This window comes from Mustela putorius, unplaced genomic scaffold, assembly GCF_011764305.1.
Source record: "Mustela putorius furo isolate JIRA1106 unplaced genomic scaffold, ASM1176430v1.1 tig00537243_pilon_pilon_pilon, whole genome shotgun sequence".
NCBI classification, from domain to species: Eukaryota; Metazoa; Chordata; class Mammalia; order Carnivora; family Mustelidae; genus Mustela; species Mustela putorius.
In genome coordinates, this window is record NW_025422382.1 from 893,327 (window position 1) to 913,225 (window position 19,899).

General features: G+C 44.6%; 1 protein-coding gene and 1 long non-coding RNA gene across 3 annotated transcripts in view; one reads left to right on the plus strand and one right to left on the minus strand.

Moving 5' to 3' along the window:
* THSD4 (thrombospondin type 1 domain containing 4) overlaps window positions 1-19,899 on the plus strand; it is a 556,231-nt gene that overhangs the window by 305,388 nt on the left and 230,944 nt on the right. The window lies entirely within an intron of this gene.
* Window positions 13,972-19,899, minus strand: part of LOC106006453 — a 31,258-nt gene continuing 25,330 nt past the window's right edge. Inside the window, exons 2-4 of the long non-coding RNA XR_001180493.2 lie at window positions 19,189-19,243; window positions 15,717-17,261; window positions 13,972-15,127 (exon numbers count right to left, since the gene is read on the minus strand). This is a non-coding gene — a long non-coding RNA (uncharacterized LOC106006453). The remainder of the gene's footprint in view (window positions 15,128-15,716; window positions 17,262-19,188; window positions 19,244-19,899) is intronic.

Consider the following 19,899-nt stretch of genomic DNA (forward strand, 5'->3'; position numbering starts at 1 on the left):
TCATTACTTCCTCTCATTCCCATGACCACTGACCTCCCCCCTTTCTGGTTCAGGTGCCGTCTCTGCTTTCTAGACATTGCAGTGGCCACCATGAGCGCTCCCTTTGCCCCAGGTTCCCACCTTCTCCATCAGTCCTGTTCCCGGCAGCCAGGTTAATCTCATGACATGACTGGTTCATTTCATGACCAAGTTCAACAACATTCATTAGTACTGAAGCCATGACAGATGAAGTGCGGTAGGTTGGTATTGACCAAACAGACCATACCTTTTCCACCTTGTTTCTCATTATTTCCAAATACAGACTCTTTGGTCTGATCATAATTCTTGGTGCCCAGAGTTGGTTGTCCCCTCCTTGCAGCCTGGCTCTCTGCATGGAGCAGTGGTCTCTCTAGCACTGAGTCTTCAAAGCACATAGTGTCCCTGATATTTTTCTGCCATGTCACCTAGGATACCATATACAACATTTCCTGTATCTTTACCTACTAGGCAATTTGAGGGCCAGGTGCTCTATGTCTTAGGTGACTAGCACAACTCTTCCTTTATAATAGTAAAATTGTTAGTGGTGATGAGTCGGTGTGAGAACCCAAATCACCAAAGCTGTGGATGGTTCCTTCTTTTTGTTTTCCCGTTTTCTGTTGTTGCTTTGTTTTTTATTTTGAGGAGCTAGGAAGAGAGAAAAAGCAATGAACATGCATTGAGTACTTTCAGTGTACCAAAAACTTTCTATTTTGATTATTCTGTACAAACTCGGGAGGTAAACGTTGGTTTCCTTATTTTGCAAAGAGAGAAGCTGGGACTCACACGGAAGAGCTTCTGTTACTAAAGGTCATGCAGCTAGTACATGGCAGAGGCTGGGTTTGCCCAAAGTGGATTGGTCTGGCTTCCAGGCCTGTATGCTGTTCATTGTCACTGTCATCTCTCCCCCCCCACCCCCCACCGTTCTCTCTTCTGTGCTGTCTTTTCCAGTCCCGCCAACATGAGCTGTTGGCTGCCTTCATACCAGGGAATGCCAAGGTCATTATCAGCCATCTTTGGAGAGGGCATTTCAGTGCAGCAAGGGAATTTCATGACTGAGCTGATATAACAATCCAGTGTCCAATGGCCTAACTCCCTAACTCTTGTGAGTCTCTTGAATAGCTGGTAGTTAAAGGCAGATTTGAATTAAAGACGCAAACAACCCTTTCCAGTCTGGCACCTTACAAACCTCCAAGATCCTTTTTGTGTTGGTGTCATGGACTCATCTTTGTGGCTTCCCTTCCTGTCTCTGCCACCTCTGTTTAACTCGTGTTACATAATTTCTGCCACCAAAGAAGGAACAGATCATGCAGAGAACACACCTATTTAACTGTGTTTAAGATCTGCCCAGGAATGTGGAACATGTTTAAATATAAAACTGAGAATGAGGCCTTTGACATTGATTGATTTTAGGAATAAAGTAGAACTAATCCACGATACCGATCTCAGAGAGAAATATTTTCATAAAATTCCAGAACATTTGTGGGAACTGGACCTTAATTAGAGCTCCATTGTATAGGGATAAATAGCGTGATCGTTAGAGTTGATAGAGTTACTGAAAGGAATGGTGCATAATCAGGGCAAGTCTGTGCGTTTAGTCTGGAGATGTTTAGAGGTGCTTGTATAGAACACGGGTCAGTTCAGAAGGCATTTAAAAATACATCTCAACATTTTTATGTGCTATTGAAATTAACTAGGAACACGGAAGTTCATGAAAATTAGGGTGGGGAAATGAGTGAAAATAATAGGTTGTGTTTCTTTGTGAATTTCTGTGGAGGAAAACAGCTTGAGGTCATCATGGATCACAGACACACAGGAACACACCATCTTATCCAAAAGCAAGTACAGAGGACTGAACAATTAAAAAAACCTTTTTAAAATCTTCCAGCTTGAAATTAACTGTGTACAATAATAATGTATCAAGTTTTACACTTCACAAGTTAGAGGAATGAAGGAATTTTGAAAGAGGGTAGGAAAGGACAAATATAATTAAAGCATTGGAAAGTAAAACATAAGAAGACCCGAAACAGTAGACTAGAAGAATGATGGATTAGATCATGATATATTATATATATATATATGTATTTTTTTAAGATTTTTACTTATTTGACTGAGAGAGAGAAATCACAAGTAGGCAGAGAGGCAGGCAGAGAGAGAGAGAGAGAAGGAAGCAGGCTCCCTGCTGAGCAGAGAGCCCGATGTGGGACTCGATTCCAGGACCCTGAGATCATGACCTGAGCCGAAGGCAGCGGCTTAACCCACTGAGCCACCCAGGCACCCCAAATAAATAAAATCTTAAAAAAAAAAAAAGATGCTCTTAATGGTGCGGGGGAAGGAAACCAAAGAGCTGTAAGGCAGAAGTTGATCTAGAAGAGAAGAGAAAGATGAGAGGGAAATGCCAGCCAGAAGTCGACAGCCAAATCAAACAGGGGGCAGGGTTTGTGATTAAAATAGCAAATGCAAAAAAATGGAAAAGCGGCGCACAGAAGCCAAAGCTTAAAAATCAAAGCCTTCCAACCTTGAAATGAAATTTTGCAAAAGTAGAGGAAATTTAAGTGGTTCGAGTTTGTATGGGAACAGAAACATAGATGGAAAAATATGTTTCAAATAGGTAAGGCAAATTTTAATGAACAGCCAAATAACACAGTTACCTGATCTTACAAAAGGGAAGTACCACAATTTGGAAAGGGCAGGAAGCTTCTGGCAGCCCCAAAGTGATTAATAACGATCAGCTTGGGCTCAGTGACGAGGTCTAAGGAGGACTGTCCAGAGGGCTCGAGTTTGGGCCTGTTATTTTCTTTGTGTAAACAGAATTATTTTGTTCTGAGAGACAAACAACAAAGACACTAATATCCATCTTCAAAAAAAGGTTAAGTTGGTCAAAGTGTTTTGGGGTATTTTTTTTGAGAAATAAAAAAAAAAAATGCCTGTGTTTTCTCAAGGTGGTTTATGCCCACAGAGTCTTACAGAATGTTTTCTTACACTCGGAAGAATGTATTAGGCGCCTTCTCTGCCCAGTGTCAGGACTTGGTCCCTGTGCAAGGTCTGTCATCTGTATGATCTACTTAGCATATATCCATTGTATTCCTGACTGCCATTTGCACATTCACTGGGTTAGGCTTTGGGAGCCAAATCTCTTCTGCAAGCAGGATTTGGGTTTTTGGCGTTTTTCCTTCTGTAACCCACATCATTCACCACGTCTCTGAGGACAGTACGTTACCCATCGGGATGGGTGGACCTGCTTGGCGCCTCTCCCCACACGCTCTGTTGAGGCCCAGGGTAAGTACCGCTTGTTCTGATCCCTCACTCTTCCCCATGTTCGTGCAAGAGGAGCAGCCCATGAACTTGGAAGAACTAGGAAGTTTTTCTGGATGGGATGGCTGTACTCTCTAACTCCCTTGCTGGACAAGCCTCGTTTGTCCAGATTGTGGTCTCATCTGGCAGAAGGGCCAACACTGGGCATTCCTTCCCATACAAGAATGTCAACACGAGGTTATGAAAAATCGATGAAATCCACACAAAACAATATAACATTATAACAATATAACAACATTAAACCTGCAGGTTGCATGGAGGAAACAAAAGTCCCACTGTATCCCATCATCCCCATTATTTTTTAGTTTTCTTACTTCCACCACTGATGGTTTCTTGAAAAACAGGTTGTCTTTCTTGCCTGGAACAGACGCAGATCCCCCACCATGGCCAGATCTTTCTGCCAGCTTCATGGGGCTTGTGTTCTGGGCTCAGCCATCCTGGGAGGTGCGACCGATTGTGGGATAACTTGTGTTGTCGGGACATCGGTTCCTTCACAAGTGACTGGTAACAGGAGGAATGATGTCGGTGTACCCCGGAAGTGAAATCGCTGCATCTGTGAGTTTTCGAAGGGCGGAAGAGCTGGAATCATGGAGGCAGAACTATAAACTTCTATAGGACCAAACAAAACCAAAACCAACCAAATCAAGAAACAACAACAACAACAAAACCCCCCAAAACCCTTCAGGAGAGGGCTGCATTGGCAGGACCTTTTTGAGATCTGTTGAAAGCAGATTAAAAATGCATGTCTGTCTAGGGCTCCTCCAGAAGTAGACTTTCAGCCTGGCAGGGTTCAGGACCCCGGGAAGTTGTCCTTCCTCCTGTACCCTTCAGTGGCTGCCCTGGGGCTCACAGCTGTGCTTCCTCATCTTGGCCCAACACCCACAGGCCGGCACACCACTCTCTGCTCTTTGTACATTTTTAATATCCCCTGAGGCCGACACTAGACTCTAGAATGCTAAACTTCCTGCTTGGAGTATTAAATTCTATCCCAGGAACCAATTCATTGTTTTTGCTGACTTCTGGTCCTAGAGTTGCATAGGTTTTAATCAGTCGGTCCTTAGTTTTCCCGTCAACTACTATTTTTAGGACACTCTGTGGCAGAACACGAGGATTTTCGGGAGTGCACATTGAAAACCTACCCTCAGCTGTTTGTTTTCCTTTCAGCCACACTGAGATTTCCCTCTGCTGTGTTCTCAGCTGGGGACACTTTAGCTGAGAGTGTCCCTGCTCCCTTCGTTATCCCGGAGTTTGAAAGGTGGGGGCTGGGGCATGTGGTCCTCAGCAGTTACCTCAATGAATTGCCCCTGCAGACTTGGTCTGCCTCCCACGAGACCCCAGACCCCATGAAGGCAAGGCTCACATCTTTGGTCTCAGCCCGGACTGAGCCCACTCAGCATTGTAATATAAACTTGAGTTGTATATAACTGGTGCCACAAAGCCAGATGCCCTCCCCAAATGCACTCCCCACGAAAGCAGGACCAGAGTTACATTGTAAGACTTTGAGAGAGAAACCCCAAGATGCTCCATCCAGCGTATTCTGACTCAGCCAAGCCGTGCCCCAATCCGATCTTCTAATAACTTGCGTTGGGCTCTACTCGTGAAAGAAGGAACGTCAAAGTCATTGCCACCAAAAAGTAAAATAAAAATGCGGCATACAGAAATGTCATTTGAAAATAACACTGGGACGAGAAGAGAGAGATAAGTATGTGACGGAGAAAGACATGTGAGTTGTGAACATTGCTCCGGGAGCGGGAGGACCACTTAATTATCCAGTGAAATGGGAACTGTCTAGACAAGTAATTCAGATAGCTCAGGCTGAAGCCAACCGTTCAGGAGTTTGTGCCAGAGCCCAACCTCAGTCCTGCCTACTGGAGTCTCAGGGCTTTGTTTTGCCCTGGGTTAAGCCACATGTCTGTTGGCTGTCAACTGTTAACAGTGAGTGGCTTACTATAAGAAGCTCAGGCTTAAAGGAACTCATCTTCTCTCTTGTGTCCAGCATAGTCATGGGCAGATGAACTTGAGCCCAGCTTCCAGGAGTCATTCAACATGTAACCAACTGCTTTGCCCAAGTTCAGAGGGTCATGGTCACCCAGGCTAGCCCCTCCATGCCCAGCCCTACTGCTCCTTGCCAATCCTCTGAAGGCACAAGCCACAGAACTGGAAATCAGAGGGTGTGTGTCTAACACCAGCTCAGCAAAGAGCCCACCAAGGACCTGGGGGAGGCCATTTGGCCTGTCTGCTTCCCACTTCCTCATCTGTGAGGTGAAGGGACTGGACTAGAACATTGCATTTTTTTTTTTTCCTTCTGAATAGAGGTGCTATTACACCTTTTCATTGCAGAGTTTGTAAAACACAGAAAAATAGCATGCATATGTAAAGTATTTTCACGTATTAGAAAACAAATTAGGATCCTGCTTTGGTTCCTAACATTATATGAAACACTTCTCTGTTCATTGAAGGAAAACAGAGTGTATAATTTGTCATAGCTTCCTAAACTTTCACAACCATTTGGTTTCCAAAATGCTTTCCATCTCAAACATTTTAGAATTCTTTGAGTGGTGCTAGATTTAAAAAAAAGGGAGGGCATGTCTTTCAGAGAGAAAGAGAGGGGAGAGAGAGATAGCATGTCTGGGTACCAGGTTGCAGGCGCCGTGGGCATAGTTTAATCATAGGAATATTGGGAGGTGGCCCTCCTTGGCTCCCTCGTGGTCTTCCATGTCTGTGCCAAGAATACGAGGCCATGACTGCTTTTTTACCTGAGCCATTCTTCAGGGTGGGTTTTCAGTGAGTAAACCTGAGAAGTGAGATAGACAGACCTCCAGAACAAAGAGCAGGCTTGCTTAGTGCTTGCTTTAAAAGCAGCACGTTCCCTAAGCTCAGGGTCCCTCAGTGGCAGTACAAAGTCACTGTACATGCACCACGTGTCTGGACCCTTCTGCCTTGTCTTCCTGTGGGCTTGGGCCTGAGGCTCACGTCCACACTGCTTGCTGGGCTAGGAGGCATGACATCTTTTGTCTCCGACAGGATTCGCGTGTCTTCCACCAGCAAGAATTTAACTCATTAGCTTGAAAGTGGGATAGAGTCAACCCCCAGGCCAAACCATTATTCCGTGTTAGTTAAATGAGGGCATTGGGCAGCAAGGACACTTAGATTCTCAGAGGTTCAGCAAGATGCTTCACATGGCTGATGGGTGGCAGAGCTAGACATCAATTCCAGAAGTAACGTGGCTTCTACAGGAACAGTCTGGGTCTGTTAGAATTCCAACCCATATATGATACTGGCTGCTTTCACCACCTAGACACCACACCATACCCTCTAGTCCATAGAAACCACTTGATAGGAAATTAACTGAGAACTTCAAATGGATTCTTCATTAAGAAAAGTAGTTGGTATAAGAGAATGGTCGAGTTGCATTCTTCTAAAAAAAAAAGAAGAAAGAAAAGTAGTTGGTCCTGGTTCGGTGTGAGGTCTGAAGCTACTTTCCTCAGAAAGCTTACCATCTGGTACCTATTTGGAGAACTCATCTACCAAGCTACAGAACTGGTTTATTTAGATTAAATGAAAGCATTTAAATCTGGTTGTTGTGGTGTTTTATTGGCTTTGAAAAGCATTTTTTCTTCAGCAGGCCACAGTGCATAAATATTATGGATATTCTTAAAAATGAAATGAACACAGTAGGAGCCGCTCTAATACCTATTTTGGCAGAAGTAATAAGCTTCCCATGCTGGTGAGAAGAGAAGGTAAGGTAATAATCCTAGGAACATGTGGCACTGCTATCCTAGGGCAAGAAACTTTTTTTTCAAGACTTTATTTTTTTGGGGCACCTGGATGACTCAGTGGGTTAAAGGTCTGCCTTCAGCTCAGGTCATGGTCCCGGGGTCCTGAGATCGAGCCCCGCATTGCTTCTCCCTCTCCCTCTGCTTCCCACCCCACCCCAACTTGTACTTTCCTTCTCTCTCTCTCAAAAAAAAAAAAAAAAAAACTTAATTTTTTACAGTAGACTTAGAGTCACAACAATATGGAGAAGAAGGTACGGAGATTTCTCATATACCCCCCACCACCCATGCATGGCTTCCCCTACTGCCGGCCTCCCCCATCTGGTACGTTTGTTACAACTGATAGATAGAGCTGCTCTGGCACATCATTATCACCCAAAGTCCATAGCTGACGTTAGGCTTTGCTGCAAGAGACTTTCTACTGATGAAAGATGGAGTAGTACCCATTGACAGAGAATGCGTGTGTTGAAGGAATACCCAGGGAGCTTGCTGAAGGTACTCTCAGCACTCAGTGATGGTAGACATTATGACCAGGTCCTTGGTAAATGTTCTCCATACAGTTGTTCATCCCAGGCATTTATTCCGTAGCAATGACTGTGCGGCTGCTGTAAGGACAGACACCGGGAACAGCAGTGACCACGTCAGAGGTCTCTGTCTTCATGGAGCTTGTGTTCTAGAGGCAGACAGGGTGTCCGTGATGATAACTGCTCTGAAAAAAAGTTGAATAGGATAAAGCAGCTAGAGAGAGAGGGTGTGGGTGGGGCTCTGTGAGCTGTGGTCAGAGGGGGCCTTTGCCGTGAGATGCTATCACGGGAAGGGCTGGGGAGCAGGGGCAGGAAGGTGTGGGTGATACTGCCTGGGTTACGAACAGACATTAGAGTGATGTGAAAAAGAGCCAAGTTTCCTTGCAACCCAGCCTCGTGTTCTGACTTGGACCATGGTCTCTCTCCGGGCCCAACTCACCTGCGACCTAGGGAGGATCCTCTTAGAGAGAGCGAGCGGAGCTTTTGTGTTATGAATGGACACCTAGAGTGCTCCTCATTTACCACAGTTGGCCATCAGGGAAGCAGATATTTTTATTTTTATTGGAACGGAATAAACATCTATCTTCCCACATGCCACGCTCTGATACCAGAGGAGGAGTGTAATTGTGCTTGGTGGTGTGATGGTGTCCCATTTTGTCCTAAAGAGCAAGGGGAGGAGTGTGAGCGGGCATGAGAGGAAATTCAACATGGCAGCTAGGTCCAGTACAGCCAGTCAGGGGAAGAGGGGGCCAAATTCCGGGAAGCAAGAGAGATACGGAGGAAGGGAAAGAGAGTGGTGCTGGTTGTGGGTGGTTTGTGGAACTGGCCGCTGGGTTGACCACAGTGGGCATTTCCAGGGACATTTGGTATTGTGCGGAGGCCAGCCTCTTTCTCTCAGCTTTTGGCTTCGAGGACCGATGGAAGAGTGGCCCCCCCAACGCCCCTCTTAGCAGAAGATGGGAGGATGAGGAGACTCTTAGAAGGCCTGGGTCTTCTCATTGAGTTGAACCTCACCCATTTTATTGGCATTTCCCCTTTCTCTCAGGGGAGTGAGACCTTTACTTTCATTGCAAATATTCAAGGATTTGTTCGTTCACTTTCACAGAGGAATTAAAACGTGGGAAAACCAAATCCTTACCCCACACCCTTTTCCTTCCCCTCTCGCCACCCCTGCCACTGCTTTCATTTTGGCTTTGGCTTAATTTTGTAACATTAATTCTTTGATCCTTCCAGCCATAAATCATTTAAGTGACTTTGATTAAATAACCGCTTAACTTCCAAAATTCTTTGTATAATGATGGCATTTCTTGTCATATCCTATACAATTATAATGAGGGTTTACAAAGCAGGTTCAGATGCCAGTGCACCTGGACTCCTCCCGGCGCGCTGTGATTTAAGACAACTTATTTCACCTCTCGGGGCTTAGCCTTACCCGTTGATAAGAAAAGCTTACTATTTAATATACATCCCCCATGGAGACGGTGTCGGGAATTTTATTCACTTAGTGTTTATGAAGGATCTTTATGGGCGACCCCAGGGAGGGCGATACCCATGAATATTTCAATATGCAATAGGAAATCTGCCGTTCGGGCCATCCAGCCGATGTTCTATAATGAGCTGGGTTTTTTGGCTCCATGTTCCCTACTGAGACCTTCTTCTGGCTTCTCTGGAGACGGAATTTTGCTGTTTTCCCCGGTGGCTGAGAGACTAGGGGTGTGGCTGGACCAGCTGAACGCAGGGTAGATTTTCTGCCCAGCGTGTTCTTCCTTTGGTGTGGAGGTCCGGGTTCTGTCTGTGTAGCACAAGCGACGACTGACTGCTCATGTCTCTCTTTTTGAGGCTTAACGCCTATCTGTGAAAGGCAGGACCCCTGTCCAGTTCAGCAAACCTTCTAGCAAATTCCTCTTCATTTTACTGGCTTTATTAGTAATACCGGTTGACTCCCACTGACACGGATGGCTTGCTGTGTGACAAAGGGTGAGCGATTTCGATCAGGCGGTGTTTTCCTGCAGTCCCTGCTCTTTCAGTAACTATTAAAGATGACAGTAAAACATATAGAACAGACATCGTTCAGGTATTCCCCACTGCTTCTGAAATGATTATTTCTCTGCCAGAGCAAGAGACCCATGAAATGCGGGCATAAGGACAGGCAGCCACCAAAAAGTGGGTTTTTAAGTTTAAGCTACTATTTAACATGGGGTAAGGACTACTGGTAAATACTGATTTATCTTCCCTTCTATTTCCCTCGGGGCTTAATCTCCCAGCTCAGAACATTAAACAGTTGTTTATTATTCCACTGGTATTATAAAAACAATACTATAGTTCTTTTCCTTCTTTGCTTTGTTTTTTGTTTTTGTTTTTGTTTTATAAGAAATTAAAAAAAAAATCCAATATCCCAGCAGGACAGAGCAATGCCTATGTGTCAAGTGACACAGCCATTGTGGAAGGCCTGGCCAGGGCTTCATTCTTTGCAGGGACCTGCCTTTTTCCTTGGCCTGAGCCTAGATTCTTACCTGCGACAGTGCTGGAAGAGTTCAAGTCTAGGCTTTAGAGAGAGCCAAGAGGATTGGTGGGAAGTCATCGACACCCCACCAAGTAGCCACATGAGCCATCAAGAGCCATGTTGTATGATAAGAATGAAATGATAGCTCTGTTCCATAGCTACTCTGTGGGATGGCTGAGAACCACTCTGGGGCTACCGAGCTCTTGAAATGTGGCTCTTGCAAAGTGGCTCATGCAACCGAGGAAGTTTTCCATTTTATTGCATTTTTGATCATTACATCTCAGTAGCCACGTGTGGCGCATCCCTGCGATATCAGCATAGATTTATAGTTTCCCAAGGGTTACTTAAGAATAGATCACCCCCACGACAAAAGTAAAACAAAAACCAAGAGTGGCTCTGCTATTATCTTGGACCTCTCTTTCCCCAGGTCCTGGGAAAGTCTGGCCCTCCCTTTATGGTTGAACTTTACCCCTACTTCTCTTCTGTATTTCATCTTGCCTACTCCTTTTTTTTTTTTTTTTAATTTAAAATAACACCTTTTTGAGATATAAGTCACGTACCATACAATTCACATATTCAATAGTTTATACTCTATTCACAGGGTTGTACAACTATCATCGCTATCAATTTGCTAGCGTTGTTAACCATGTATGGGCGTGCCAGATTCTTCATCCATCATCATTTGCTGGTCTTTGGATTGTGTTCGTCTTTTGGCTGTTATGAGTACTGATGCTGCACGCACTGGTCTGTGAGTTTCTGTGTGAATGTTATGTGTTCGTGTCCCTGAGATTCGCACCTAGGAATAGAGTTGATGGTTCACAGGCTTGCTCTACTTTAACCTTTCATGGAACTGCTGGGCTCTTTTCCAGAGCTGCCATGCCATATCACATTCCCATCAGCATTGTGTGAGGGTTCTACATTCTCCGCATCCCGACCAGCGCTTGTTACCATCTGTCTGTCGGACTGCAGTTGTGCCAGTGGGTGTGAGGTAGTGTCACTGGGGCTCTGATCTGACAGCCCCTCACTCTTTGCCCCCGCCCCCCATCCGTTCACATTCTGTGTGTGGGCCCCTCCCACAGGTAGCTCTGCCCCAGGGATGCTGTTTTGCAAGAAAAAGAGCAAGTTGCATTTTAGGTATTTCTTCTGAATGAACAGAGGTTACTTCTGTGACACAGTTACAAACAGAAACCTGAGGCGATAGTATGTAACCATTTGGGGCTCAGTCAAACATTGGATACATTTATACTTTCTCTGGGTCACATTCCTAGGCAGAGCTGCATTCCCTAGAATAGTCTCTGTGAGTAAAAGTGGTTCGAGCCGTCTTAAGGGTGTGCTTTTAAAAATTCCCTGTCACAGGGGTGCCTGGGTGGCTCAGTCAGTTAAGCGGCTGCCTTTGGCTCAGGTCATGATCCCGGGGTCCTGGGATCGAGCCCCAAATTGGGCTCCCAGCTTGGCGGGGAGCCTGCTTCTCCCTCTCCCTCTGCCTGCTGCTCTGCCTACTTGTACTTTGTCAAATAAATAAATAAAATCTTAAAAAAAAAATTCCTGTCACAAAAGTATCTCCCCAGGAGTCCTTTCTCAAGCAGACACAGAATACAGAATATTCTGAGATCACCTTCCAGTCGTCATGGTTTCGGGGATGCAGCAGAAGAAGAATCAAAATGTTAACACAGGGTGGAAACAGAAATACAAAAATCCAGGCGTGGGAGGGCCCTGAAGCCCAGGAGCCACGATTTGTCTGCAGGAGCCACAGGACCCTCAAGCTGCCTGAGTTCATGACTTCATGCATCTGTTTCTTTCTTCCTTTCTTTTCATTTTTTAAAGATTTTATGTATTTATTTATTTGAGAGGGAGACACTGAGAGAGAGTGTGAGAAAGGAGAAGGTCAGAGGGAGAAGCAGACTTCCCAGTGAGATGGAAGCCCAGTGCAGGGCTTGATCCCAGAACTCAGGGATCATGACCTGAGCCAAAGGCAGTCACTTAACCTACTAAGCCATCCAGGCACCCCACCCATCAATTTCTTTAATAAATATTCGGTGCCTCGAGGTGCTGGACACAGCCCTGGAGACAGACCTGTGCGCCAAGTGGACCCGGTCTTCGTTTGCCCGGATGAGGCCAATGGTTGTCAGATTGGCCAGGGTTAGGAAGAACACAGTCACACTGTGGACGGAACCATGTGTTGCTTGCTTGCGTGGTCTTTTCCTATGCTTGCCCCAGACAGCACAGCAGTGGGAGATATACCATCCCAGCATGACCAACCTATATATACTTTTTGTTTTTTTTTTATTGTCAAATAGCCATTATTTAATGTCTTTATTCCTTTCTGTGTGTATGTGTGTTTCTCTCAAACATTCTTTTTGAGCTAGGTATCATTTTTATAACCAACTTGTTTCTGGTATCTTGGAGATTAAGGGTTTGGTGAAAGACATTTCTATTGACAGTGTTCCCTATCTTCTGTGTTTAATTTCTAGTTGTCCTTTAGTGCACTGCTCAAATACAACCTTTTCCATAAAAGATCACCATCACTGTCAATCCTGATGGCTTCTGGAATGAATATTCCATTTTCCCCCTAAACTCCTATAGCACCATGCACTTGCCTTATAACCCTTCCTGTTTTGTAGAAGGAAGGTCCTTTATCTGTTGGCTTTCCTCACCAGTCAGTGAACATCTAAGAGTAAGGGTTTTTGTCTGAGGCTTACTTATATTTTCAGCCCCAATCACAGAAACTCACAGCTAGCTGGTGATCAGTAAATGCTGAGTGAACAAATGAATGAATGAATGTAGAGGAGTGTGAAAAACAAAACAAAACAAAACAAAAAAACATCCCATGAGCCCAGATTCTTTCTTCTAGCTAGGAGTAATTTGCCATGGAAATAGCAATGAGGGGTCAACTCTTGTGATCCTTGCTTATTATTTTATACTTTTAATGGGGAAAAATAGAAATGGATTTTCTTGTTGGAAAATTTATTTGAAAAACAACAAAAGCTAGATAGGGAAACATGATAGGAAGTCCGTTATTAAAGACCTTGATGCCTAAGGCCATGCTAATATTTTATCCGGGGAAACAGAATCAACGTCTTACCCCACAGACATTCTGGCAGTATTATTTCTGGGGTAAGAAATGAGGCACCAAGTCTGGTTCATCATGGGCAAGCCCAGATATGCAAAGAATAAAGAATGGGTTGGACCCAGAACAGATCCAAGGGCCTGAAGCCACATGAACGGGCCAGAGTACAAGAACCTTTCAACTCTTGGTAGAAAAGCAAGACCATGCAAACCAGGTGGACAGGCAGGAAAGTGGGTTAAGGAAGGGATTTAGGATAAGCAGCAAGTCACATGAGAAAATAATATAAACTTTGATTGCAAGAAGCTCAAACCCATTATTTCAGAAAAAAGGAAAGCAGTCAGATCAAAGCAAAAAAATTGATCCAGTATTTAAGCTAAGACGAGGGAGTGATAATCATAATGTGAGTTGATGGGGAAGCAGGGTTGGGGAAGACGGAAAATATGGAGAATCTGGTGGTAGACCAGCAGTACTGGAGGCTTTCCAAGGCAGTGGGATGAAGTCGAGGGCTTCCCCTCCTCTGTGTCTGTGGATGCTGTGTCATCCTTGGATGCTTTTAGCCCCCATTTTACTGTTATTTACAAATAGCAGAATTGTGAATTTTATTAAGGAAGGCTATCATTTAAGTTTATAGACTGTCACAGCATTGTGACAGTCCTCAAATTGAATTGTTGAGATAGGTAGGAAAGTATTTTTAAAGCCATTTATGTGACAATGGACTTATGCCCAGAATATAAAGAACCCATAGCCAATAATAATAAGACTAACAAACTGTTAAAATGGGCAAAAGGCTTAAATTGAAACTTAGTAAAAGGAGATACATAAATGGTCACTAATTACATCATTAGTAATCAGGAACATACAAGTTAAAACCTCCACGCAATGCCATGAATGCCACTCCACTGATGATACCAAGTGTTGGTGAGGAGAGAGACAGCAGTCTTCATACGTTGCTAGTGGGTATGTAAAATGGCACAACCACTTGGAGAACTGATTCAGCAAATACATGTGCGCACACACACACATGCCTACACACACATGCTTACACACACACACACACACACACCCAAGAGGACTTAAAATCAAAATACACGTGCACACACACACATACACAGAGAGGATTTGAACAAGAGTGTTAATCACAGTTCTATTCATAACAGACCCAAACAGAAAACACCCATCAATAGGTGAGTGGATAAACAAATCAGAGTATATTCACACAAGAGACACATTCAACAGAAAGGACCAAACTGTGATCCAAAAACATGGCTGAATCTCAAAACTATTATGTTGATCAAAAGAAGCCAGACACAGAAGAGCTGATCCACAGGGTTTGGTTTCTGTGAAGTTCTAAGACAGGTGGAACTAAGCTATGGTAACAGAAATTGGGAAGTGGATGCTTTCGTTTACAGAAATGGACTTGAAAGGGGCAGGAGGGAATTTCTCAGGTAATGGAAATGTTCTCTGCTTTGACTCGGGTGGTGGATACATGAGTATAAACATCTGTAATGTTTGCAAATGTTTGTCTGAACTCGGGGAACGGTACACTTAAGGCTGGTGCATTTGTGAAATTACACCTTTACAAAAGAAGAAAATTGGGTTTGGAGAAGTGAAGATACTTGCTTAAAGTTGGGCAGCAAATAAATGGCAGAGCCAGTCCTCGAACCCAGGCCAGCTGATGTCAGAGTTAGAGCCCCCTTGCCTACATCAGCTTCTCTGAGCATACACGGAAGAAGAAGAATCGTTGAGCACATCTGCAAGGGAGCAGAAAGAAGACTCCTTTGTACCAGGGGAAGGAAGGGCATTAGTCACTGAGGTCACATTTCTGTCCTGGGCACGAGCCCATTCCATCTGGCCACCTGCAGGAGTAATTAGGAAGGCTTGACAGATGCTGGAGCAGAGATAAGCATCACCATCCGGCTCCGGGATCCTGCCAGTAGAGAAGGTATTAAGGTTATTCTTTTGTGGGTATCCACCTTGGGTAGTCAATAATCAATCTATTACATTTGTAAGACTTTCCAGAAAACCGCCTGGGTGGCTTAGTGGGTTTAAGTCTCTACCTTTGGCTCAGGTCATGATCCTGGGGTCCTGGGATAAAGCCCCGCATCCAGCCTGGGGGCCTACTTCTTCCTCTCTGCCTGGCCAACTTGTGATCTCTGTCTTTCAAATAAATAAATAAAATCTTTAACAAAACAAAACAAACAAACAAACAAAAATCCCTCTCTGAATTAATACATTTCCTTTATAAGAAAATGGATGCTACAAACAAAAGGAGAAAAATTCAACACTTCGAGGGCTTCTATTGGGTGGTGAACTCTGATATTTTTCACTACTTGCTAATAAACAGAAAGGGCTTATTTTAACAACAGTGGGATTGTGCTATTTGTGCCGTTTCATGATGTGCTTTTTAAAGACCACCTCCCCGTTAGAAGACATACATAGATACCCTCTCTCTTGTGCCTGACAGTCCATGGACAGGGATATCCAGGCGTGTTTCACCAAACCTTGCTGTTACTTACATTGTTTCTGGGTGTTTTGCTGGAAACATGTTGTACATTGCATGTTTGCTCTTCCTTCTGGTGTCTTCCTCAGCGAAAGTTCCTAAAGTGGGAATTCTGGCTCACAACTGAGGTTTGGACATCTCATTCATATTGTCTTTTTTTTTCTCTTCAGAATGGTTTTGCCATTCACATTCTCACAAGCAGTGCCTTCGTGTGTTGTCCTGGGTCGCCGGACGCACACTGCAACGTCAGGCCCCATCTTACCGACTACCTCTTTTCATGGCAACGTGGCTTGGAAGGGTTAAAAATTAACCCTTGCTGTTGCGAGGCTCCATACTTCTCAGCTATGCCTGGATCCCCTTTTGGATTCTGCTAGTTTGAAAATGAAAAATATTTCTTTTAAAACGTTACTTGGAGAACATGATTGATGTTCGAATGTGATCGAAAGATTGGAGGAGCTGGAGACAGAAGTGATCCGGGGTCCAAGTAGCTCGGTTTCACGGCTGGCTGGCTCATCGCCTATCGCTGTGTGCGATCCTGGGCAAGTTTCTTGCTTGCTCTTCCTGGGCCTCGGTGGCCCCGAGTCTAAGATGAGGGACTAAGGAGGACCCGATCCCTACCCTATGCTGTCTTCACTTATGACATTCTATAAATCTTCGGCTATGTAAAGCATTCCTCTCACAGGCTGGGCTTGTAAATTGCAACTGTCAGACCTTTGAAATGCAGCTTGTGTGGGAAAGGAAAAAAACCCAGCAGCTACTTTGCTGCTGGATCAGAATTCTATGTTCTTTGTGAAGTAATAAATTGTGTCTTGGCTCCTGGATTATTCCAGGTTGCCTCGGGTTTTGTGGAAGTGGCTTTTTCAGGAATTGTTCCCATTGCCAGAAAGTGGGTGTTAATTTGTGCCTTGGCTGTTTTTCAGGGCACACTCTGGCAAAGACCTGGCAGGTCTTTTTCAGAGGATCAGCAGAAGCAGGGACCTGGTTTCCCCTCCTTGCACGATGACACACACCCTCCACCAATAACCGGAAATAGACCTATAGTCAGAGGCCTTGGTATTGTAAAGGACCACTTACCCTCAACCTCGGCCGGGGTTTTGGACCAAGTGGAAACACTCTAGTCTGTATACTGTAGGAAACAGGGCAGCCAAAAACATAGAAACTGCTTAGTATTCCTTAATAAATTATCTGAGATCCATTGAAATGAGGTCCAGGTGGGGTCCTGGAAGAGGAGACAAAGCTAAGAAAAGCGAGAAGGGAACAAAATGGAATAATGTTGGGATTTGATTCTTGTAGTTTGCAGCCTCTGTGGCTCTGCCTGATTCAGTCCCCCGGGTATCCTGGGGTATCATCGGCGTCGTTACCCCCAGTCCACGCAGCAAGGGAAGGAGAGCGTGAAGTGTTGGTGGTGAGTGATCCAGTCGCACCTACAAAAACCACAGAGCGTGGCTTGAATTCCCCCAAATCTCTGCTTGCTTGGCAGAATTTTGTAGTCTCTCACCTCCTTCCTCTTCTCTTTCACCCGTCTATGGCAACCATTGGAAAACAGCTCTTCTTTCTCACCCTGGGAGTCCGAAGTCACAAATTAAAGTCATTTGTCAACCTGCAGTATAATGCACTGTGAAACCACCCCCCGTCAAGTACTCCCCAGCCTCCCGTGATCTGGGCGTTCAGCCGTCGTAGCTTACGCCGTGTTCATGTCCCACGTGTACTGCCCCTCATATTTGTCTTCGAATAAATGCTCTATTTCATTTTCATATCCCAAGTGCTACGATGTCTGTGGAACCAACCATTCGATGTGCCAGATAATCGTTTTCTAATATACTTTAAAATAGTTTGCTATTATTTGTAAATGTTCCTTTAATTTTAGAGCTATTAAATTTTTAAGATTTGTCATTTGTATACAAGTAATACATCTTGCCTCTACTCCCTTTGGTGTACTTACCATCCTCTGAGAAATTAACTCCATTACATAAAAGTTAAGACTCAGTTCCTTGGTTGAATTAGCCACATTTTAAATGCTCAGTAGTCACTGTGGTGAGTGGCTACCATGTTGGACAGAGACAAAATTGTACTGCATGGCACTGTCTACAGTTTGCCCGGGGCATGTTGACTGCTTTCATTGGTTCAAGCTAAGCTAATATATGGTCAGGTCACCAAAAGAACTGTGAATAGTGATTCACTTAAGAGGTGCTAACAAAAATGTCAAATAATAGTTTATTCCAATGACCATTAACCAAGTAAGTGGCAAGGCGGATAGACACATTCAAACTCAAGTAACAGATCGACTTCAGTGTGCTCTAAACCACCTCTCTCCCGCAGCCCGCACTGTGCCTCCCTCCCTGGCACGCCACTGTCCCCTTCCCACCCTCCCGTCCGTCTCCCTCCTCTCCGTGCGTGGCTGTGTGTTTTCTGCTTTCCTGCTTGTTCCTTCTCTTGCTGCACCTCCACATGTCCCAGCCTTGCTGTCACTCCTGGCCTCCGTCCTTTTTCTCTGTTCTTCCCTAGCTTCCTTTCTCCTCCCCAAGTGGAAACTTCCCTCATTCAAAACCCAAGTGTCTTTGGATTTCGTTTTATAAATTATTCATCAACTGCAATAATGTCAGGCCGAGGGACATTGTCGGTTGCAATGTGAATAAGGGATACCTCCTAGTGGTCTTCTTGGAGCTGTGACCAGTGGCACACTGGACCTCTCTGGGTAGATGTCCACTGGCATCTCATTGTCAGATGCCTAAAACTGACCATTGCCCATGCAAATCCCAGCTGCCCCTCACTGACGCAACCACACGCAGCTTCTTGCTTTAGTCTACTCCTCCTTCAAAGCCATCTTCAAAAGAACAAGAGAATTTTCGATCACACTTCTTTGCAGACCCACAGAAGAGGAGCGCAAAGCTACCGTTGGTCACCTTGTTGAGCAGGCTAAAAGCGGAGGATTCCTTAAAAAGCTTGATGCAACCTCTCTTAAAATAAAAAATGACCCTGCCTAGTGCTTAGAAGGCTTGAAAGGATCCCCAGAGAGAGGGAAATGCTGCATAGATATATGTACGCTTTGTCTGTTGACCTTGACTGTTGAGGAGAACAGAACAGACCCCTTTCTCCTTATTCGGATTATCCAGAGACTCCAGAGAGGAGAGCAAAGGAGAAGTCGGACTGGAGAGCTCTGAGTATAAGATGCCCTGGGGAATATATATGCATTGCTTGATTGCACAACATAGACCCTTCCTTAGGAGGACAAAGTTGAGACTTTTTATTCCTTGCAGGGAAATGTGTTTTCCGTTTTCTCCCCCCCTCTTTCTAAATGCATTCAATTAGGCTATGGAAAATTTAGTTCCTCTTGCTAATTTATACAAGAAGTTATGATACCTTGGGATCCTTCATCTGTCAGCTTTAAACCTGAAATATGGGATTGATTATTCCCAGGAAGGTGATGTGAGGATCTGTTCTCTTTCTCAGACAAAGGGAGGCATTTGTCCAAAATGAAGAGTTCCTACCTGGGTGGGAGTCGTGGAACCATCCTTCTGGCTACATTCTGTACTGCTCCATTCTCTGAAAAAGAGAAACAGATCCAAGTTTAACAAACTTTAATCTTACTAAAATTTAAAGTCTGCATTGTCTTCTGGCTAGTGATAACCGTAACAACTATTTGTTGAATGCTTGGAATTTAATAGTGTGTCAGGTGCTGTAGATGTAATCTCATTAATCCTCATCACAGCCCTGATGGTGTGGACTGCTTTTGCCCATATTTTATTTTAAAGATCTTATTTATTTATTTATTTGGCAGACACACACACACACACACACATACACACACACACAGCAAGAGAGGGAACACAAGCAGGGGGAGTGAGAGAGGGAGAAGCAGCTTCCTGCTGAGGAGGGAGCCCAATGCTGGGCTCAAGCCCAGATCCCTGGGACCATGACCCAAGCCAAAGACAGATGCCTAACAACTGAGCCACCCAGGCACCTTACTTTTGCCGATATTTTAGTTTGAGGAATTTCATGTCTGAGAGAGGTAAACAACTTGCCAAAGGTCATGCAGCCAATAGGCGGCAGAGCTCAGATTCAAAGCCAGGTCAGTCCAATGCCAGAGCTCTGTGGTCTTTGGACCCTGTAGGTCTGTGTTCATTTTGTCATCAAATATTTATTGAGGGTTACTACAGACCAGGCACTATTCTAGGCTCAGGCATTCTACAATGAACAAT